Source organism: Hylobates moloch, unplaced genomic scaffold, assembly GCF_009828535.3.
Source record: "Hylobates moloch isolate HMO894 unplaced genomic scaffold, HMol_V3 SCAFFOLD_3, whole genome shotgun sequence".
In the NCBI taxonomy this organism is placed as follows: domain Eukaryota; kingdom Metazoa; phylum Chordata; class Mammalia; order Primates; family Hylobatidae; genus Hylobates; species Hylobates moloch.
The window spans coordinates 66,788,906-66,807,110 of NW_026652278.1; the positions used below are offsets into that span (position 1 = coordinate 66,788,906).

At 48.3% G+C, this 18,205-nt stretch overlaps 1 protein-coding gene across 2 annotated transcripts in view; it reads left to right on the forward strand.

Annotated features, from left to right (window-relative positions):
* Window positions 1-18,205, forward strand: part of LOC116459102 (cadherin-23) — a 317,512-nt gene that overhangs the window by 93,781 nt on the left and 205,526 nt on the right. The window lies entirely within an intron of this gene.

Consider the following 18,205-nt stretch of genomic DNA (forward strand, 5'->3'; position numbering starts at 1 on the left):
ATTCTGGAACATTCTCAGCCATTGTCTCTTCGAATATTGCATCTGCTCCATTCTTTGCTTCTGGAATCTCAGTTAAATGTAAGTTAGGTCTTTTATTGTATCCTCCATTCTTCTTAGCCTTTCTGTTGTATTTTCCATCTCTAACCCCTCTGTGTGGCATTCTGGGTAATTTCTTCAATTTTACCTTTCAATTCGCTAATTCTCTTTCCAGCTATGTCTAATCCTCTACAAAGCTAATGTGTTTGAAATTCAAATGATCATATTTTGATTCCTAAGGGCTCTATTTGACCCTTTAAAAATTTTCCTTGGTCTTTACTGGTATTTGCAAGCCTCTCTTTCCATTATTGAAACACAGTAAACATGTTTTACATTCTATGCCTGATAATTGTAATATCTGAACTATTTGAGGGCCTGATTATGCCATCTATGTTTTTCTTTAGGTTTTCATTCACAGTGCCTCGGGGTGTGTGTGTGTGTGTGTGTGTGTGTGTGTGTGTGTGTGTGAATTTTGACTGTGAGCTACTCATTTGGTTGGTTGGGAGAGTGATTCTTTGAGACCTGCGATAAAGGTGAGAGTTCCTCCAGAGGGGATTTGTGTTTGCTTTTGTTGAGCACTTAAGCTCACTACTTGTCTGGGACTACTTTAAATTAAATTCTTCACTTAAGGATTTTAGATACCCAGGCCGTGTGAATTTGGGCTGCAAATGCAGATGTGGACCATTAGGGTTACAAATCCTTAAGAGTCATGTTCCCCTCTCTTCAGCACCACAATTTCAGAGACATCATTTTCTTTTCTTTCTTTTTTTAAAGACTGACTTGTGTGGGGGTATGAATTTATTTCTAGTCACTCTTACAATAAGGGGGAGGTTCTTTGGGGTGCTTGCTTGGGGAGGGGGTGTTTCCTATTAGACCCTTACACTGGGTGGGGCAAGATTCTGCCTTAGGCCTTTTCTCCTCTTTTCTGGGCCCCAGGGGCTGTAATAATGAAAACTTGGGTTTGCCTGGTTCTGTAAACTACCCAGCCTCTCTGAGTTTCTTCCTTCATTTAGTATTTGGCCTGAGTATTCTTGATTTTTTTATCAGCTCATTTATTCATTTAATACGTTTAAACACATTTTATCTGCTATTTTTAGTTGTTTGCAACTTTCAAGTTGATCCATGTACCTACAGCATGTTATTAGAATCAGAAATCAAGACCACTTAAACTATGGCCTATTTGAGAGCAGGATTTTTTTCTGTTTATCTTATGACTTTTCTTGATTCTCATTGTCTAGGGTTGTGTCTGGCACACATACTGAAGCCACGTGGTAGGTCCTCCGTAAATGTTAATTGAGTAACGAGTGGCTGAGTAGGTGAGTGAATAATGAGCAGATTAGTTGATAAAATGGGAGATCATCATATTACAGAGGAGGAAATCGAGGCCCAAAGAGGCCAAGTAACTTTCCAAAGCTGAACAGTAGTTGATAGCTGAGCCAGGGCTACAGGAGTGAGGGTCACCGGGGACAGCCAGGGCCTGGCTCAGAACAGGCCACCCTGATATCTTATGAATGACTTGGGAAATAATAGTAATGACTGACACTTATTGAACATGGACTTATGTGTTTGTTGGACACTTTTTAAATGCTTTACATGTATTAATTCTCATAATAAGCTTGTGTAGTAGATACTGTTATTATTTCCATTTTACAGATGAGGAAACTGAGGCACAGGGAGGCAAAATAACTTGTCCAAGGTCACTCAGCTGGTAATAGTGGCAGATCCAGGATTGAAACCCAAGCAAATCCAGCTGCAGAGCCCACCCTCCCAACTGCTGTATTAAGAGGGGCTGAGATCACACCTCTGCACTCTAGCCTGCACAACAGAGCGAGACTCCATCTCAAAAAAAATAAAATAAAATAAAAAGAGGGGCTGTAACCAGTCTTGGCTCCCCCACCAACCTGGGTGCCATTCCAGGTAGCCGTGTACCAATGCATTGATTGGGTGCTTTAAAGTCAGGCTGGGAGCTCCTCGCGTCATGTGATCACAGATTGAGATTGATTGGTGGAGGTCCGCCCTGAGACCTTCCTTCCACACACTGGCTGGTGGCATGACGGGGCTGGGGGGCTTTGATTACTTTGCAGTGTGGCTGCATCTTGCTTGAACCCCCTTAGACTTCTCCCCCAGTGCTGCTGTCAGTCCAGTGTGGCTAACTCATCAGCTCCCTCCTCCTGCACACCCCAGGAAACATCAGTCACCTTGAGAGACCCTGAGACGTGCAGGCAAGCAAACAGACTTGCACAGCCTTGGGCACACTGTCGAAATCCAACAAAATGCCCACAGTGACCTTAGCCCCAGACCTGTTTACCAGGTAAGAGCTTCTGTTGAACCAAGGTAGTGGGGGTTGGTTTGGCCAAGGTGTTTTTGGAAGAGTGAGCTATATCTTCTCTTTTTGACCTCAGCAGAGGCCACACTCTACACCCTTCATTTGTAACACAACTAGGAGTATCACACTTTAATCCTCTGAGGTTGTTGAGATATTCAGTACAGTTTGTCAGAGGAGGAGGGTTTCAGCAAAGTTGGCAGATGGGGGAGACATACATTGGAAAAGATGAGGTAAAGAGGTCTTCATAGCAACAAAGGAGAGCAGGAGTTTAGCCCCAAATCTGCTCCTGTTTGTGGGGTGTCCAGCAGCCTGCCTCTGTGAGCAATTGGAGGGCACTTGGTGGGTCTAAGGCCCTGTTCAGCTCTGACGTTCTGCGATTCCCACTGGAACCAGAGGGAAACCTTCCCCACTCGAGCACACGCAGGTCCTGGTGCCAGCAACCCAGGGGGGTCACGTCCAGGGCTTATTGCCCTACTGCGCTGCCCAGCACAGCTCCACGGTGGTGCCGCACCCTGGAGAGAGGCAATTTAAGAGGGAGGCCCCAGCTAGAGAGAGCACAGAGCCCAGAGTCCTGCCACAGGCTCCAGGAGTGAAATTACTCGATGCTCAGGAACAGAGGGCATTGAAAGCCATGGGTGACAGGTGTCACAGGTGGCACGGAGGTGTGTAGGGGCCAATCTCTCGGCAGCTCCTTGGCTAAATGGCAAAGGGAGCTCTCTGCAGCCTACCCTCAACTTACCCATTCCTGCCTCCTGCCCACCCACATTTACCAGTTCCATGATGTGGGGCCTGAGAGCTTCTAGCTCTGTCTATACTAGACTGGAAGGGTAGATACTAATTCCAGTGGAAAGAGGACATCTGAGGACTCCAGAAGTTTTCCCTCTGCCTAGTTAAAAACCAAACACACCCAACTAAAGAACATCCATCCCAATTAGGCAGACCCCAGACAGGTCAGGCATTGGGAAAACTGACCCTTGCTGTCTTCTCTCTGCCCCTCAAACAAAGACAGCAGGACGCTCCTTGGGATGTGCTTTGCAGAGATGGGATGGAGTCCTTGGTGTGGCTTTTGACATTACAAGAACCACACTCCTGCAAACACTAGAACCACGTCACCTTGTGTTTACACACTCATTCATTCATTCATCCATCATTGTTTAGTAGACATTGACCACAGTCCTGTCTGTGCCAGGCACTGCTCAAGGCTCTGGGGATACAGCAGAGAACAAGGGTCAGAGTTCCTGCCTTCAGGGCGCTCACAGTCAGGTGAGAGATGCAGTCCGGAGGATCGAAGACCAGTAAGGAAACAGGGCGGGGTGTGCTGTGCTTGGAGTCTGCCGTGGGGGGCTCGCAGCCTCTTCCAGATTGTGGGACTGATTGAGCGCTCCTCTTGTGTTTCCCGGCTTGCCCCTGCCACAGCTTCTTAGGCAGCAACAAGGCCAAAGAGGTGGGGCGACTTGCCTAGGCTACACAGAAGGGCCAAGAGTGGAACCCGGGCCCCTGACTCCATGTCCAGGAGCCCATGCTGTACAGCTGTGGGCACACTATTCCGCAGTGCTGAGCCATAGTTTCGTCTGTTAAGAGAGTGTGTAGCCCCCAGACAGCCCATTGCGTGGGGGAGTGGTGGGGTTGTTGGCAGGGGAATCCCAGAATCAGTGGCCAGGAAAGTATGTGCATTGTGTACATATTTCAAGTTATGATTATGATCCCAGGTGCTCAGGATTTGGCCTGAGTGAAAGCAGCTCAAACTGCCCCTGACCTGCCACCCTTAGAAGCAGAGAGGCCCAGGTTCCCCACCCATGAAGTGGTGACTTGCAAGCTGGCAGGGCTCCAGGCAGAAATCATCTAGGCAGTGTTCTCAGACTCCACACTCATGCATCCCCCTCCACAACAGAGATTCTGATGAGAACAGCTTGTTTTTCCTTTACTTATTTGCTCATCTGTCCATCTGTCCATCCATCCATCTATCTACCCACCCCAAGAAGAGACATGCCTGAAGTAAGAACAGCCAGAAAAGCCCCTGGCCCAGCATTTCCCCAGTTATTATTTCCCATTCCACTGGCATCCTTTGAGAGGCTCTCGGAATGAAGGGCTTCCTGAACAAATAGATTTGGGGAAGGCTGTATTTTCTTTACCACCCTGTGGAGCTTCACAGCACACGTTACTGTAATAAAGGCTCTGAGAGATCCTGCACGAAAGAAACCTGTTCAAATATTTTTTCTAATGCAATGTTCCCTAGACCTTTTGGACAAGGAACGTTTTATTGCAGAGCACCCGTTAGCCTGCCAGGAAACTAATGATTTGCGAAATACACTTTGGGAAGCATTCCTTTAAACACAAAATCCTTTTTTTAAAATTATAATAGCATGCATGGAATATTCATAAGATCTCTTATATACCTACCTGCCTTTTTATATAGGGATGACTCATCATTCAGCACTTCCTTGGCCTGTGGTTGAACATATCACCATGAATAGCAATCTATGATGATGCTTTGTCATTTACAAGAGCTAGTGAAGGGACTCAAATTATTTTAGTTTTCATTTTTCAGAGAATTTTTTGCCTTTCCCTTTTGTGAGCAGCAGAAGCTGTTGTTTGTTTGCTTCCTATTATTGTCCATGCACCTGCTTGGGATTACCATAAATTGCAAGCAGCAAAGCGCCAAGCTCATCATAACTGTGTGTAAAGTACAAGTCAACAGGCTCTGAATGAGGACTCGGCCCTATCTCTCTTTTCCGTAAAGAGCTTGAAATTTAGTGTATGTATTTTGTGCCATGGCTTTTACCTGCTCAAAGGCCTTTGGGCTAACTTCCTGCTTTTCATCTATGTCCTGGGTAACTGGATGTGTAGGATGTGACCCCAGGAGAGGGAAGGCCTTCTGTGAATCATTTGGGGCTGGTACTGGATAAGAACATTGTATTTGGGGTCAGGCAGTCCTGAATCTTAAATCCTGGCTCTACCTCTTTCTAGCTGTGTGATCTTTGGCAAGTTGCTAAACCTCTCTGAGACTCAGTCCCCTCATTGGAGTGCGGGAATACCTTCCTCGCATGTTTGTGGTAAATATTGAATGAGGTTGTGTGTGCAAAGTGCTTAACAGAGTATCTCCCATACAGTAGATGCTCAATAAATAGGGGCAAGGCCAGGACTGCAGTGAAGCAAGCCAGCCCCCAGGGCACAGAAATTCAGGAGACATTCTCAGACTTGTGCAAGTACAGGGGCAGGACCTGAGCGTGAGTGCCTCCTGGGTGCCTGGCTTGCCTCACACTACTTCCCACCCTGTCTAGCTGGGTCCTGCAACCCCCGCACCCATAACCCGCAGTTGATCTCAGAGAGTGAGTACCTGGAAGGCCTCTGATAGGATGAGAGAGACCCAGCCCTGCCCCTGTAACTGCCTGCCCACCTGACAGCAGGTGAGCCCCATGAGATGAATAAAGGGTGTGTACCTGGGGAGAGAGGAATGGAGAATGAGCCCAGTGAAAAGCCCGAAGGCGCTTGCTCACCGGGGGCCTTCGGAGGGTGAGAACCACCATAGAGCCCCTGGCCCTGCCCCTGAGTGGGGGCAGGGCCTCTGCCAGCTGGGCTGGACCCCCACTTCCCTGTCAAAACTTTTAAAAACACAAACAGAGGTAAGAGCGGCATTTGCATAAATCTCATTAGAAAAAGTGCAAGTTTCATAAATCTTGTGATAAATTAGTGTGATATCATTCTCAACGTGATGTATTAATTTTAGGGCAAAATGAATGGTGCTGTGATCATTGTGGGTAATTATGAGTCTCCTCAAAGAGGAAGTGATTTCTGGAGGGACTTTTCTGACCTCCTTCGCGGCAGGAGGGTGGGAGGAGAGCAGGGCTGAAGGGAGGGTGTCTTGCTCACCTGCTTTTATGATTGTGCCTTTCTTCATTTCTTTTCCTGCTATTGAAAGGTGAAGACAAGCCGGGTTGGGTCTCTGGCTCAGGGGTGGACAGCAGGGGTACAGGAGGTGATGGAATTTTGAAATCAGGCCTTGAGTCCCAAGTTCCCCAGAGCCAAATTATTTTAGAAAAGAATCTTAAGCCGGGCACGGTGGCTCACGCCTGTAATCCCAGCACTTTGGGAGGCTGGGGTGGGAGGATTGCTTGAGCCCAGGAGTTTGAACCCAGCCTGGGCAACACAACAAGACCTCATCTCTATAAAAAAAAATTGTAAAATTAGCCAGGTGTGGTGGCGCACTTGTAGTCCTAGCTACTTGGGAGGCTGAGGCAGGAGGATCACTTGAGCCCATGAGTTATGATTGTGCCGCTGCACCAGCCCAGGTGACAGAGGTTTTGAAAAAAAGAAAGAAAGAAAGAAAATAAAAATCTTAAATTTCTAGGACCTGGACTCATGGAAACCCTAACTTACGGGTTCTCAAAAATGTGGTCTCAGACAGGCAGCATTAGTGGCAATTGGGAGCTTATTAGAAATGCATATTCAGAACCTGAAAGTCTGGGAGGGGCCCATAAATCTGTTTTTAACAGCTCTCTTGGTAGTTCTGATGCACACTCAAGTTTGAGAATCACTGCTCTAACCGGGTGGTTCTTAACTTGGCTGTACGTGGGAATCACTTGAGGATTTATATCAGAATACCGCTGTCTAGGTCCTGCACTAGACCAGTTAATTAAGACAGAATCCTTAGTGGGTGGGGCCTGGGCGTCCTTATTTTTAGAAGCTCTCCAGGTGATGCTAATATGAAATCAGGTCGAGATGCATGGCCTCAAAGCCATTAATTAACATCTTTTTAATATTGGGATTGGAAAATTTTGAACATGGGAAGGGATGACAAAGCAAAACATTTTCTTTTTTTTTTTTTTGCTCCACCTGTGGATTGGCCTAAGCTGAATGTGCCTGGGGCACCCCCACTGTAGCTGGGTTCCACACGGGTAAGCACATGGAGAACTAGAAGAGGCTCGGGGAAGCTGGCCTCCCTGGAGGAGTGATTCCCATTCTTGCCTGCCCAGTACATCACCTGGCGATTTAGAACTTTCCAAAGCCCAAGCTGGCCCCTAGGCCAGCTAGTCACAACGTTGGGAGTGTGGGATGCAGACACCAGTATTGCTCGAAAGCTCCAGGTGATTCCAGTGTGCTGACAAGTGTGGGAACTGCTGACCTCTAGGTTTTCCTCCATCACAGTTTCTCAGATATGTCCTGAAGATTGAAGGAACCTCAGAAATCATCAAGACCCTGGATATCAACTCCACAGCCCACTGGAATCACTCGAGTGGTTCAGCTTGTTCTTAAATCCCGATGCTTGAGTCCCTCCCTGGAGATCCGGGTGTATGTGGTCTGGGGTACAGATGGACAGTTGGGATGTCAAAAGGGCTACAGGTGATCCTAAGGTGCAGCCAGGGCTGAAATGACCCTTTGTTGCACTGGGACAGAGGCCCAAGGCGGAAGGGATGCCCCAGAGATGGCAGCCTCGTAGTGGAGAGTCGTCCTCCAGCTGGGCCACTGCCATTCCCCCATGGTCACATTCGGGGGACTGTGAGGATGGGTTCATGAGTGCAGCCTCATTCTTGAGCTATGGGGAGGGGGACTGGTGACTTCTCCCTGCAGCTCAGGGCAGGAGGGGACATCAGGGTCACTTCTGAGCAGGAAGGAACCAGCATGTGCCTGCAAGTGTTTGGATAATCTCCTTGGGAGCCTTTAACGGCCTGCAGTGCTCTGTTTATTTTAATGATAATGTCAAGTTCAATTTGCCGTCATTTTTCCACATTTCCTTTTGTAAAGTTAATTGAACAATTCAATGAATTGAAAAGTTTCAGGAGAGGGGGAAAAAAAAACACCCACCCCACTATTATCACTGTTATTAAATCTGGTAACTACCTCTTGGCTCTCCAAGCCCTGAGACAAGACTTCAACCCTCATGGGCCTGGGAGCTGCCGCAAGGACTCAGGAAGGTCAAACAGAACATTCCAGGGCCCCTTTATTCATGGCTGTTTCATGCTCAGGCTGCTATTTCTGGGCAGAAAAAAATATCCAGTCTGCCATGGACCCTGGCTGCTGGCTCTGTGGTAGCTCATTCCCCAAGTGTCCAAACCAGATTGTAAACCCTTGGGAGCCGGATTGGGTCTTCTCTGCCTGTCTATCCTCCGCTGCGGAGCGCCTTCCTTGTAGACAGTATGTGGAAAACAGAGCCTTAATATCATAGATAACTAAACTGGAAGGGACCTTAATGTGGTGTGGTGGAAAGAACAGCGTATGGGGAGTCCAGGGACCAATTTGAGTGGCAGCTCCTCCACCTGCTAGCTGTTGAGCTGGGTGACTGTGGACTTGTCACCGGGCCACCCAGCCCTGTTTTCTCCTTTGTAAAATGAGCTTGTTGGCCATATCAAGAATGCAAATATTCGGCCAAATAGAGCTACTCCCTCTCCTGTGAGCATCGTGTGTCACTGGCAGATCACACACTTCTTCCTACTGATCTCAGATCCAACCTCACACTCCCCAGCATGACGCCCACAAAACTGTGACCCGGAGGTTGGAGTGGGCACATGAACCTTGACCCATTTGCCAAGATCGTTTTCAGTTCTCCTCGTGGACCTCTGCACTTTGGCCACTGATGCCAGCCCCTTCATAGTGTCAGTGGGGAAGGAGAAGCTCAGAGACAGCAGCGATTTGCCCATGGTCACACAGCTAGTCCTGGCTGAGTGTGAACCAGGGCCAGCCACATCAGTTCTAGGCCCGACTGATTCTCTCGGCCTTAAAGGCAGGGACTTCTTTAAGGCTGCCTTGCTCTCAAAGCTTCTCCTGTGCCCCTTGAGCCTGTGTTCCAAATCCCCAACCCCGTGTCCTTGGACTCCCTGGAATGCTCGTCCTGAGGGTCACATTCGGGCCAGGTGAAGGGCAGGGATGCAGTTCTTCATGCCTACAGTTTGCAAACAGCTGCCAGTCCATCCTGAACTTCCCCAGTGTCCCAAGGAAAGGCCAGGAGAAGTGTGCAGTGTGATAGATGTGTAGGTCTGCCCGCTGGACTGTCAGCTGCAGGAGGGCAGGTTCTTCTGGCTGCAGTGTTCGTTTTATCATCAGTGCCTACAGCAGTACCAGGGACAGCAGGTGCCCAGGCAGTGTTTGCTGAGGGAATCAGTGGAGGATGTCAACAGGAGGGTCACTGAGCAATCCCAGCTCTGCCTTGTGCTAGCTGTGTGACTTTAGGCAAGTAACTTGACCTCTCTGTGATGCACTGAGTGATGCACTCTGTGATGCACTGTGTGACGGGTTGTAGGGGAATAGAGCACATAGGTGCCTATGACTGGTCCCCGCAGCCCTCAGCAAATGATGGTCCTTATTTGCTATGTCAGAGGCAGAGGAGCTCCAGGTTTCTAAGAGTCAGGGCCAGGTCCCCGAAGTATTGGTATTCAATGTCTGATCTTTCCTCTTGGGCGTATTAATTTTTAAAAAATGTCTGTGTGAAGGGAAGGAAATCAGGATACCAAAGGGATAGCTGCCTCCCATGCTTATTGCAGCACTATTTGCAATAACCAAGATATGGAATCAACCTAAGTGTCCGTCAATGATAAATGGATAAAGAAATGTGATATATATACACAATGGAATACTATTCAGCTATAAAAAGGAAATCCTGTCATGTGCAGCCACATAGATGGAATTGAAGATCATCATGTTAAGTGAAATAAGCCAGGCACAGAAAGACAAATGTTGCATGTTCTCAGTCATGTGTGGGAGCTTAAAAAGTGGATCTCATGGTAGTAGAGTGTGGAATGATGGTTACCAGAGCCTGGGGAGAGAGTGAAAGAGGGGATGGTTAATGAGTAAAAAAATATAGTTAGCTCACGCCTATAATCCTGGCACCTTGGGAGGCCGAGGCAGGCAGATCACCTGAGGTCAGGAGTTTGAGATCAACATGACCAACATGGCAAAACTCCATCTCTACTAAAAATACAAAAATTAGCCAGGCATGGAGGCACATGCTTGTAATCCGAGCTACTTGGGAGGCTGAGGCAAGAGAATTGCTTGAACCCATGAGGTGGAGGTTGCAGTGAGCTGATATCACGCCATTGCACTCCAGCCTGGGGAACAAGAGTGAAATTCTGGCCAGGTGCCATTGCTCACACCTGTAATCCCAGCACTTTGGGAGGCCGACGCGGGTGGATCACTTGAGGTAGGGAGTTTGAGATCAGCCTGACCAACCTGGAGAAACCTCGTCTCTACTAAAAATATAAAATTAGCTGGGCGTGGTGGCACATGCCCGTAATCCCAGCTACTTGGGAGGCTGAGGCAGGAGAATCGCTTGACCCCAAGGCGGAGGTTGCAGTGAGCTGAGATCATGCCATTGCACTCCAGCCTGGGCAACAAGAGTGAAATTCCATCTCAAAAACAAACGAAACAAACAAACAAAAACTAGCCAGGCATGGTGGCACCCACCTGTAATCCCAGCTACTCGGGAGGCTGAGGCAGGAGAATCGCTCGAACCTGGAATAGTGCCACTGCCCTTCAGCCTGGGTGACAGAGCGAGACTCCATCTCAAAAAAAAAAAAAAAAGGATCTACTGTTGTGTAGCACAATAGGGTGGCTATAGTTAGCAATAATTTATTGTATATTTTAAAAGAGCTAGAAGAGAAGATCTGAAGTGTTCCCAACACAAAGAAATGATAAATGTTTGAGATGATGGATATCCTAAATTCTGTGATTCGATCATTACATGTTCTGTATGTATCAAAATATCACAGGTACCCCATAAATATGTACAATTATTATGTATCAATAAAATAAACACATTTTTAAAAATATGTGTGCCTGTGTGTACTTCGCTTATTCCTCCCCTTCCCTGCCCCCAGAGCCTCTGGGTTTGTGTCGTCCAGCTCTGTTTAATGCCTCCTTCTTCCCTGGATTAGCCTGTCCCCATCCGTGCAGACACCTGTGTGGCCAGGTGAGCCCGCAGCCACTTCTCTGACTCTCACGAGGGAATGGCCGTCTTGCTAGTAGGGATAAGTAGACTGAGGAAAGCCAGGGTGCTAGGGGGGAGCCCATCCCCACCAAGTCTCTGCCTCAGGGCTGCTCACCTTCAGACCAGGGTCCACCTGGAGGCAGCCCCCATGGGGTTAGTTGCTTTGGGGTGAGAAGAAGGCTGTATTCAGGAGCTGAGTTTTGGATTTGGATAAAAGCCTCTGTGATAAAAACCATGAGGGTCGTGGAATGAGAAAGATTTGGGTTGGACTCCTGGCTCGGTGACCTTGCGTAGGTCACTTTACCCCTCTGAGCCTCAGTTTTCTTTTCTTTTCTGTTCTGTTCTGTTCTGTTTTCTTTTCTTTTCTTTCATTTCCTTTCTTTTCTTTTCTTCCTTTCTTTTTTTGTTTTGTTTTGTTTGTTTTGTTTTGAGACAGTCTCGCTCTGTCATCCAGGCTGGAGTGCAGTGGCATGATCTTGGCTCACTGCGACTTCTGCCTCCTGGGCTCTAGCAATTCTCCTGCCTCAGCCTCCTGAGTAGCTGGGATTACAGGAGTCTGCCACCACCCCCAGCTAATTTTTGTATTTTTAGTAGAGACGGGTTTCACCATGTTGGCCAGGCTGGTCTTGAACTCTTGACCTGAAATAATCCACCCACCTTGGCCTCCCAAAGTGCTAGGATTACAAGGTGTGAGGCACTGCACCTGGCCTGGGCCTCAGTTTTCTTACCTGTATAACAGGGATGCTAACCCTTCTGTGTAGGGCCATTAGGAGAAATAAGTGACAGAGTAAATGAATGAAAACCATTAAGTGTGGTACCTGGCAAACAGTCATGCCTAGGAAACAGAATGCTGGTTTCCTTTCCCCCAGACAGTTCATGCCATCCACTCCAGCAGAGTTGCAGGAGAGCACAGGAGTGAAGCTGGCCTGTGAGCTTTGAAGGCAGAGATGGTTCCTTTGACCCAGGGCAAGGGTTTTCTGATGACAGTGAGGGCGTCGATCAGTGGAGGGTGAGCCTAGAGGCCGCCTGCCTCTCAGGAAAGAGCCAGGCAGTGTCAGAGCTCACTCTACTCCCTCTGACTTCCCCCAGCTGGAGATATTGGTGAAGGCTAAGATGAAGAAAAGAGCTCCCCTGAGGTCAAACCAAGTTCAGGACCCAGGGGATTTGAGAGACTGAAAGCAGGAGGGTGGGAGGGGGGACCTAAGACAAATGAGATTATCCCCAGGAATCAAGGCACTTAACTGGCCTGTCTGATCCCAGAGGAGAGACAAATGAGATGGCAGGCTCCAAGGCCAGCTTAGGCTCTGGGGAGCCCATCCCAGGGAGAGTGGGAGGGCAGGAGCCCCTGGCCCTGGCAGGGACTCAGGCCAGCCAGGAGTGGGAGGGTGGGTTTGCCTTCTTGCAGGTGGCGGTGTGCAACAGGCTTGATGGCCATGGTGGGATGGTTGGGGTGAGGAGTAGTTATTCTCAGAAAACCCTGGCCATACCCATGGCCTTGGAATTTGAGGCTGGGGCCCTGCTGTCTGCAACTCCTTGGCTCAGCTACTCACGCATGCACAGCTCTATCCCAGGCAGCCCTCTCCTGGCCAGGACCCTTGCTTCCCTCCCTGCAAAATGAGAAGGGGGCTTTGTCTGTTTGGTTCTCACTTCAGCCATAACTAGTCCCTGCTTCTGATCTAGCCTGCAGACACCAAGGCTAGTTCTGTCTCTCTAACAGCCCTGAGCCTGGCAGAGGCAGACTGCTAGGTTCTTGGCCCCTAGATGGGGAAGAGCAGTAGATCACAGCTGGTGTGAAGTCCTTTTAGGTCACAGGTTGCAAAAGTCTTGCTTTCTTGTGCCTTTTAGGATTGATTATGGTGGCTGCATGGAACCCTGTGTTGTGAAGGATTCTGAAGTTGAACGCAGATTCAATGGGAAAAGGTGCTGTGATTAATTAGTAAGGTCTGTGTGGGCAAGGGCTGGGACAGGCTAGCTCCCTGGCCCTAGAAGAGCAGTAGTTAATCATGAGGGATGGGGAAAAGGAGAAGGAAGATTTGCCAAGCGTGTCCCAGAATATCAACTTCTACCTTCAAGGGGTGATGGCCTCTTGCCTGCTGTGCAGAGGTGCAAACAATGAATCCCTGCAGGGGCCTGGTATGCTTTCGGGTGACAGCAGTCTGGCAGGCTGGGCCCAGGGGTGCAGAGGGAAATGTGCATGGCCAAGGAGGTTGAGGATGCATTGGGAAGCACTAGACATCATGGTAAGGAATTCGTTTTCATTCTCTGGGAACTAGGCAGGCGTTTGAGCAGAGCGTGGCACAATGGAAGGTGTGCTTTAAGGAGACGCTGCTGCAAGGAGGGAGCAGGGTATGTTCTCGCACCACTTATTCACCCTTTCCGTGTTTTGGAAACAAATATTGCTTTCATCCTTCTCTCATCTAGAGAAAATAAAAAGCCCTGCAGCCTGTGCTGCCCTGCCAGAGTTTCTGGCCCGCCCCTCATCTAGCAGGTAGCGCTCTCCAGGAGCCGCATGACGACAATCCCCAATCCCAGCCCTTGCCCCTCAGTGCAAATAACAACAATAATAGTAATAACAGTCATCTCAGCGATCAGCATGGGCCCAGCGGGGCCTCAGGGGAAGCTGTGATTGTCCGCCCCTTGCCTAGAAGGCAGATGTGGACTGCTGCTGAGATGTGCCACCAGCTTTGCAACTCCCAAGGGGCCTTAGCAGTCTGGTGGGCAGATTCCTACCTCCTACCTCCAAGATGGGGTACACAGCCCCCAGGATGGGGTACAGGGCTGGTTCCTCAGAGACTGGACCCCCAGTCATTGCACAGCTGTGATTCCTGCCTGGGCCCAAAGACAAGTGCTACTGATTTGGGTGGTTATTAGGTTTTGATCAGCTATCCTTTCCCCTGTCCATTTGTGCACACAATTAAGAATTAACTTGCTATATTCTCTCTTCCCGTTGTGGCTCAGAGACCTTCATGACTTTGGGGGGCTGTCTTTTCCTAACACCTCTGGGCAGTTGTTAGCAGGATTCATTTATTTACCCAATGACTATTTATTGACTGCCTCCAGGATGCCAATCCCTGTGTTAGGCTTAGGGATATGACAAGGAATAGGCAGGTCAGTCTGAATGTGCTGCGTGATGGGCAGGGGGTTGGGGTAGGTGGGCAGTAAGTCAAGTGAATAAGCAGATCCTTTCAGAGAGAGAGGATTTGAAGACAGTAACGTGGAGTCTTGGGACACTGAGTAACCAGGCATCTCTTTAGCTAGACTCTGCTGATTGAGAATTTGCAAAAGGCCTCCCCAAGGTGCTAACTCGCGACTCGAGAGGTGAATAATGAGGAAGCTGCCATGGAGGTGGAGTGACCTAGGGTAGGAACCTTCCCAGCCAAAGGCACAATCAGGGCGAGGGTCCCGAGGCAGCCGCCAACTTGTCCTGTTCAGGAACAGAAAGAAGGCCTATGGGGCCAGATGGGGCTCAGCCCAGTGAGCCTGTGAGATGCAGTGATGGATGTTATCTTGGACCAGATCACTAGGGCCTTAGACATGGTCGATTTAAGTTTTTTTTTTTTTAATTTAACTATGGTAAAATATATGTAACATAAAATTTGCCATCTTAGCCATTTTTAAGTGTATAGTTTAGTAGTGTTAAGCACATTGACACTGTTGCCTAACCGACCTCCAGAACTCTTTTTCTGTTGAAAACTGAAACTGTAGCCATTGAATAGTAGTTCTCTATTCTGCCCTTCCCGACCCCTGGCACTCACCATTCTACTTTCTGTCTCTATGAATTGGATTACTCTAGGTACCTTGTATCAGGGAGATCATACTGTACTGTATTTGTCTTTCTGGTACTGGCTTATTTCACTGAGTGTAATGTCCTCAGGGTTTATCCATATTGTAGCATGTGTCGGAATTTCCTTTCTTTTTAAGGCTGGATAATATTCCATTGGCTGTATCTACCACATTTTGCTTATCCATTCATCTGTGGACAGATACTTGGATTGCTTCCCCCTTCTCGGCTATGGCAAAGAATGCTGGCGTGAACACAGATGCACAGTGATTAAGTTTTTGAATGTTCTGCTTTCCACCCATAAGGTTAGGCTGGGCATGGTTTGGGTGGCACAGAGTGGAGGGGCTGGCCTAGCTGGATGCCCCTTCCCCATGAGGGTAGGAGAGGCCAAGTCCGCTGCACTGATTGAGCCAGGAGTCCTAAGACTGGGCCTTTCAATCATCCTGGGACGGGTGGAGCTTTTCTCTGCAACTAAAATGGGAGCCATAAACCAGGCTGACTTACAGGCAGTACTTACTGGTCTGGTTGTTTATGCCAGCATTTTCTCTGATTGGTTGATGCCTGTACTGTGCCTGTTGTTAAATATTTGAATATCATCCTGCTATAAACCAGCCACAGGACTTCTAACCTGGCTGTGTGTGAGCGTCTCCCGCAGGGAGAGTGGGGGCTGCTGTTTAAAAGTTTACACTCTGGGCTTCCCACTAGCCAACCCAGTCAAGATGGCCTGGGAATTTGCATTGTAAAGCTCTACAGTAGTTCCAATGTGCGTCTTAAACATGCATTGGAAATTTGGGCTCCCGCAGAAATAGACCTTGTGATGAGGACTTAAGTGCAAGAAGCTTAGTCGGGAGGAGTTTCCGGGAAACACAAGCAGGGAGTGAGGAAGTGAGACACGAAGGGAGGGAAGCCATAAAGATGCGTTATTGTCAACCAAGTTGCCAGTGTAGAACACAGACCTCTGAGTTACGCTCTTGAGAGATGCCAGAGCTGGGCTGTTTACCTACCTTATCCACAGAGCTCTGAAAATCAAGCCAGAAAGGAAGGATTCCAAATTCTTGGAATTTTATCTAGAAAAGAAGACTAAGCAGCTTTTGTAAGTGAACTTTTATGAGGGTTCTAACATGATGATGATAGCTAACATTTTTTAGCTCTAATCATGGTAGACAAGGTCACCCTTATCTATCATCTTCCACAGTCACTCGGCGAGCTCCGCTACTGGGGCATCCGTTCCCAGCACTTCCCAGCTGTGCTGTGTTCAGGACGAGCAGTCTCTGATGACCAGAACCCCTCGGGTGAACACTCACAGGGGCTGGCAGTTAGAAGTCAGGTCAGTGTGTGGAAATGTGTGTGCTGAGGGATAGAGGGCAGGGTACCAATAGCGTCTGCTGCGGAGACCCAGCCAGCTCCCATCTCTCTATCCTAAGAGGGCATCCCAGCCCCTGTGAATAGCAGGGTATCCTCCTTACCACTGAAAAAACACCAGGCCTCATCCATTGCTGGTGAGAATGTAAAATAATACAGCCACCACGGAGAACACTTTGGCAGTCCCTCAATGATTTAAACATAGAATTACTATATGTTCCAGCAATTGTGCTCCTAAGTATACATCCAAAATAATTAAAAACAGATGTTCAAACAAAAACTTGTACATAAGTGTTCATAGCGGCATTATTCCCAATAGCCAACAGGTGGGAACAACATAAATAGCTGTCAACTGATCAATGAATGAACAAAATGTGTTACATTCACACAAGGGAATATTATTCAGCTGTTAAAAAGGAGTGAAGTACTGATACATGCTACAACATGAATGAACCATGAAAACATTTGGCTAAGTGAAAGAGATCAGGCACAAAAGGCCACATACTGTATTCTTTCATTCATATAAAATATCTAGGATAGGCGAATCCATAGAAACAGAAAGTGGATTCATGGTTGCCAGGGGCTGGGAAAGGGAGTCATGGGGAATGACTGGTTCATGGGCATGAGGTTTCCTTTGGAAACTATCCATGGGAGATGATGAAAATCTTGTGGAATTAGTGGTGATGGTTGCACAGCATCGTAAATGTACTAAATGCTACTGAATTGTGTACTTTAAATGGCTGAAGAGGTAAATTTCATGTGATGTGTATTTTACCACAAATTTTTACAAAAGGAACTCCAGGTATTCTCCAGCCCTGAGATGCAAGGTATATTGTTTCTCAGGTGGGAAGCAAACCTGTGTGGCATGTGTACCCCAGGGTCCCCCAGCCAGAGATGGTTCTCCTGCATGGCTGTAACTAAGAGCACTGGGCTGGAGCTGAACCCCAGAGATTGGCCTCACTCCTGTAGGCACAGCACAACCGTAGGTTGCTGGAAATCTCCCCTGGTGGAGAAACAAGCCCTGCTTCCCGGAGAATCCAGGGCTGGGCCCAGCTTCTGTAGAGAGGCAGAGCAGCACTGGGCGGGGGAGTATGTGCCCAGCTGGAAAATTGCGGGGCATCTTGTCTTAAATATAATATTAAATCAGCACCTTTAATTAGTACACTTAGAAAAGGTCACTAGCAATTACCTGGGACACAAAGAAGGCATGAGCAGGCAAGAGCCTGTGAGGAAGCCGAAAATGACCATTTTGAGCAGCACATAATTGAGGGGAAAATGGATAAAAGTCCAGGAAATTACAGGGTGGGTGACAGCAGCTGATGGCCCCATCCCTGTCCTGCCCAGGGCCCCCCTTCTTGGGAGGACCTGAGCGTCAAGCCTGAGACAGCCATTTGGGATATTGGGCCCAGTTGTGCAACCTTGGCTGGAAGGCCAGGGTGGTCTTCCCAGAATCCCCTTGGCCAGCTGGGAGCTTGGCCCCAGATCCCCCACCTGGGCTGGGCCCTGAGGTACAGCAGGTGAGGACTGCAGTCCAGGGGGCTACAGGCTGCCATGGACTCATTGTTGCACCTGGACAAGCAAGGCGCTTATGGGCCTCAGTTTCCCCGTCTGGAATCTGCCCAAGGCTTTGGGAGGTAATTCAGTGTTCCCCAAACTTTGCCACTAGAGAATACCTGAGAGCAATGGAAAGGAAATGTATACTCCTAGAAGTCAGGGGAGGCTGGAAATTCATTTATGGCTTTAGGTTATATCTTTACAAATAAATTAAACATAAATAAATTAG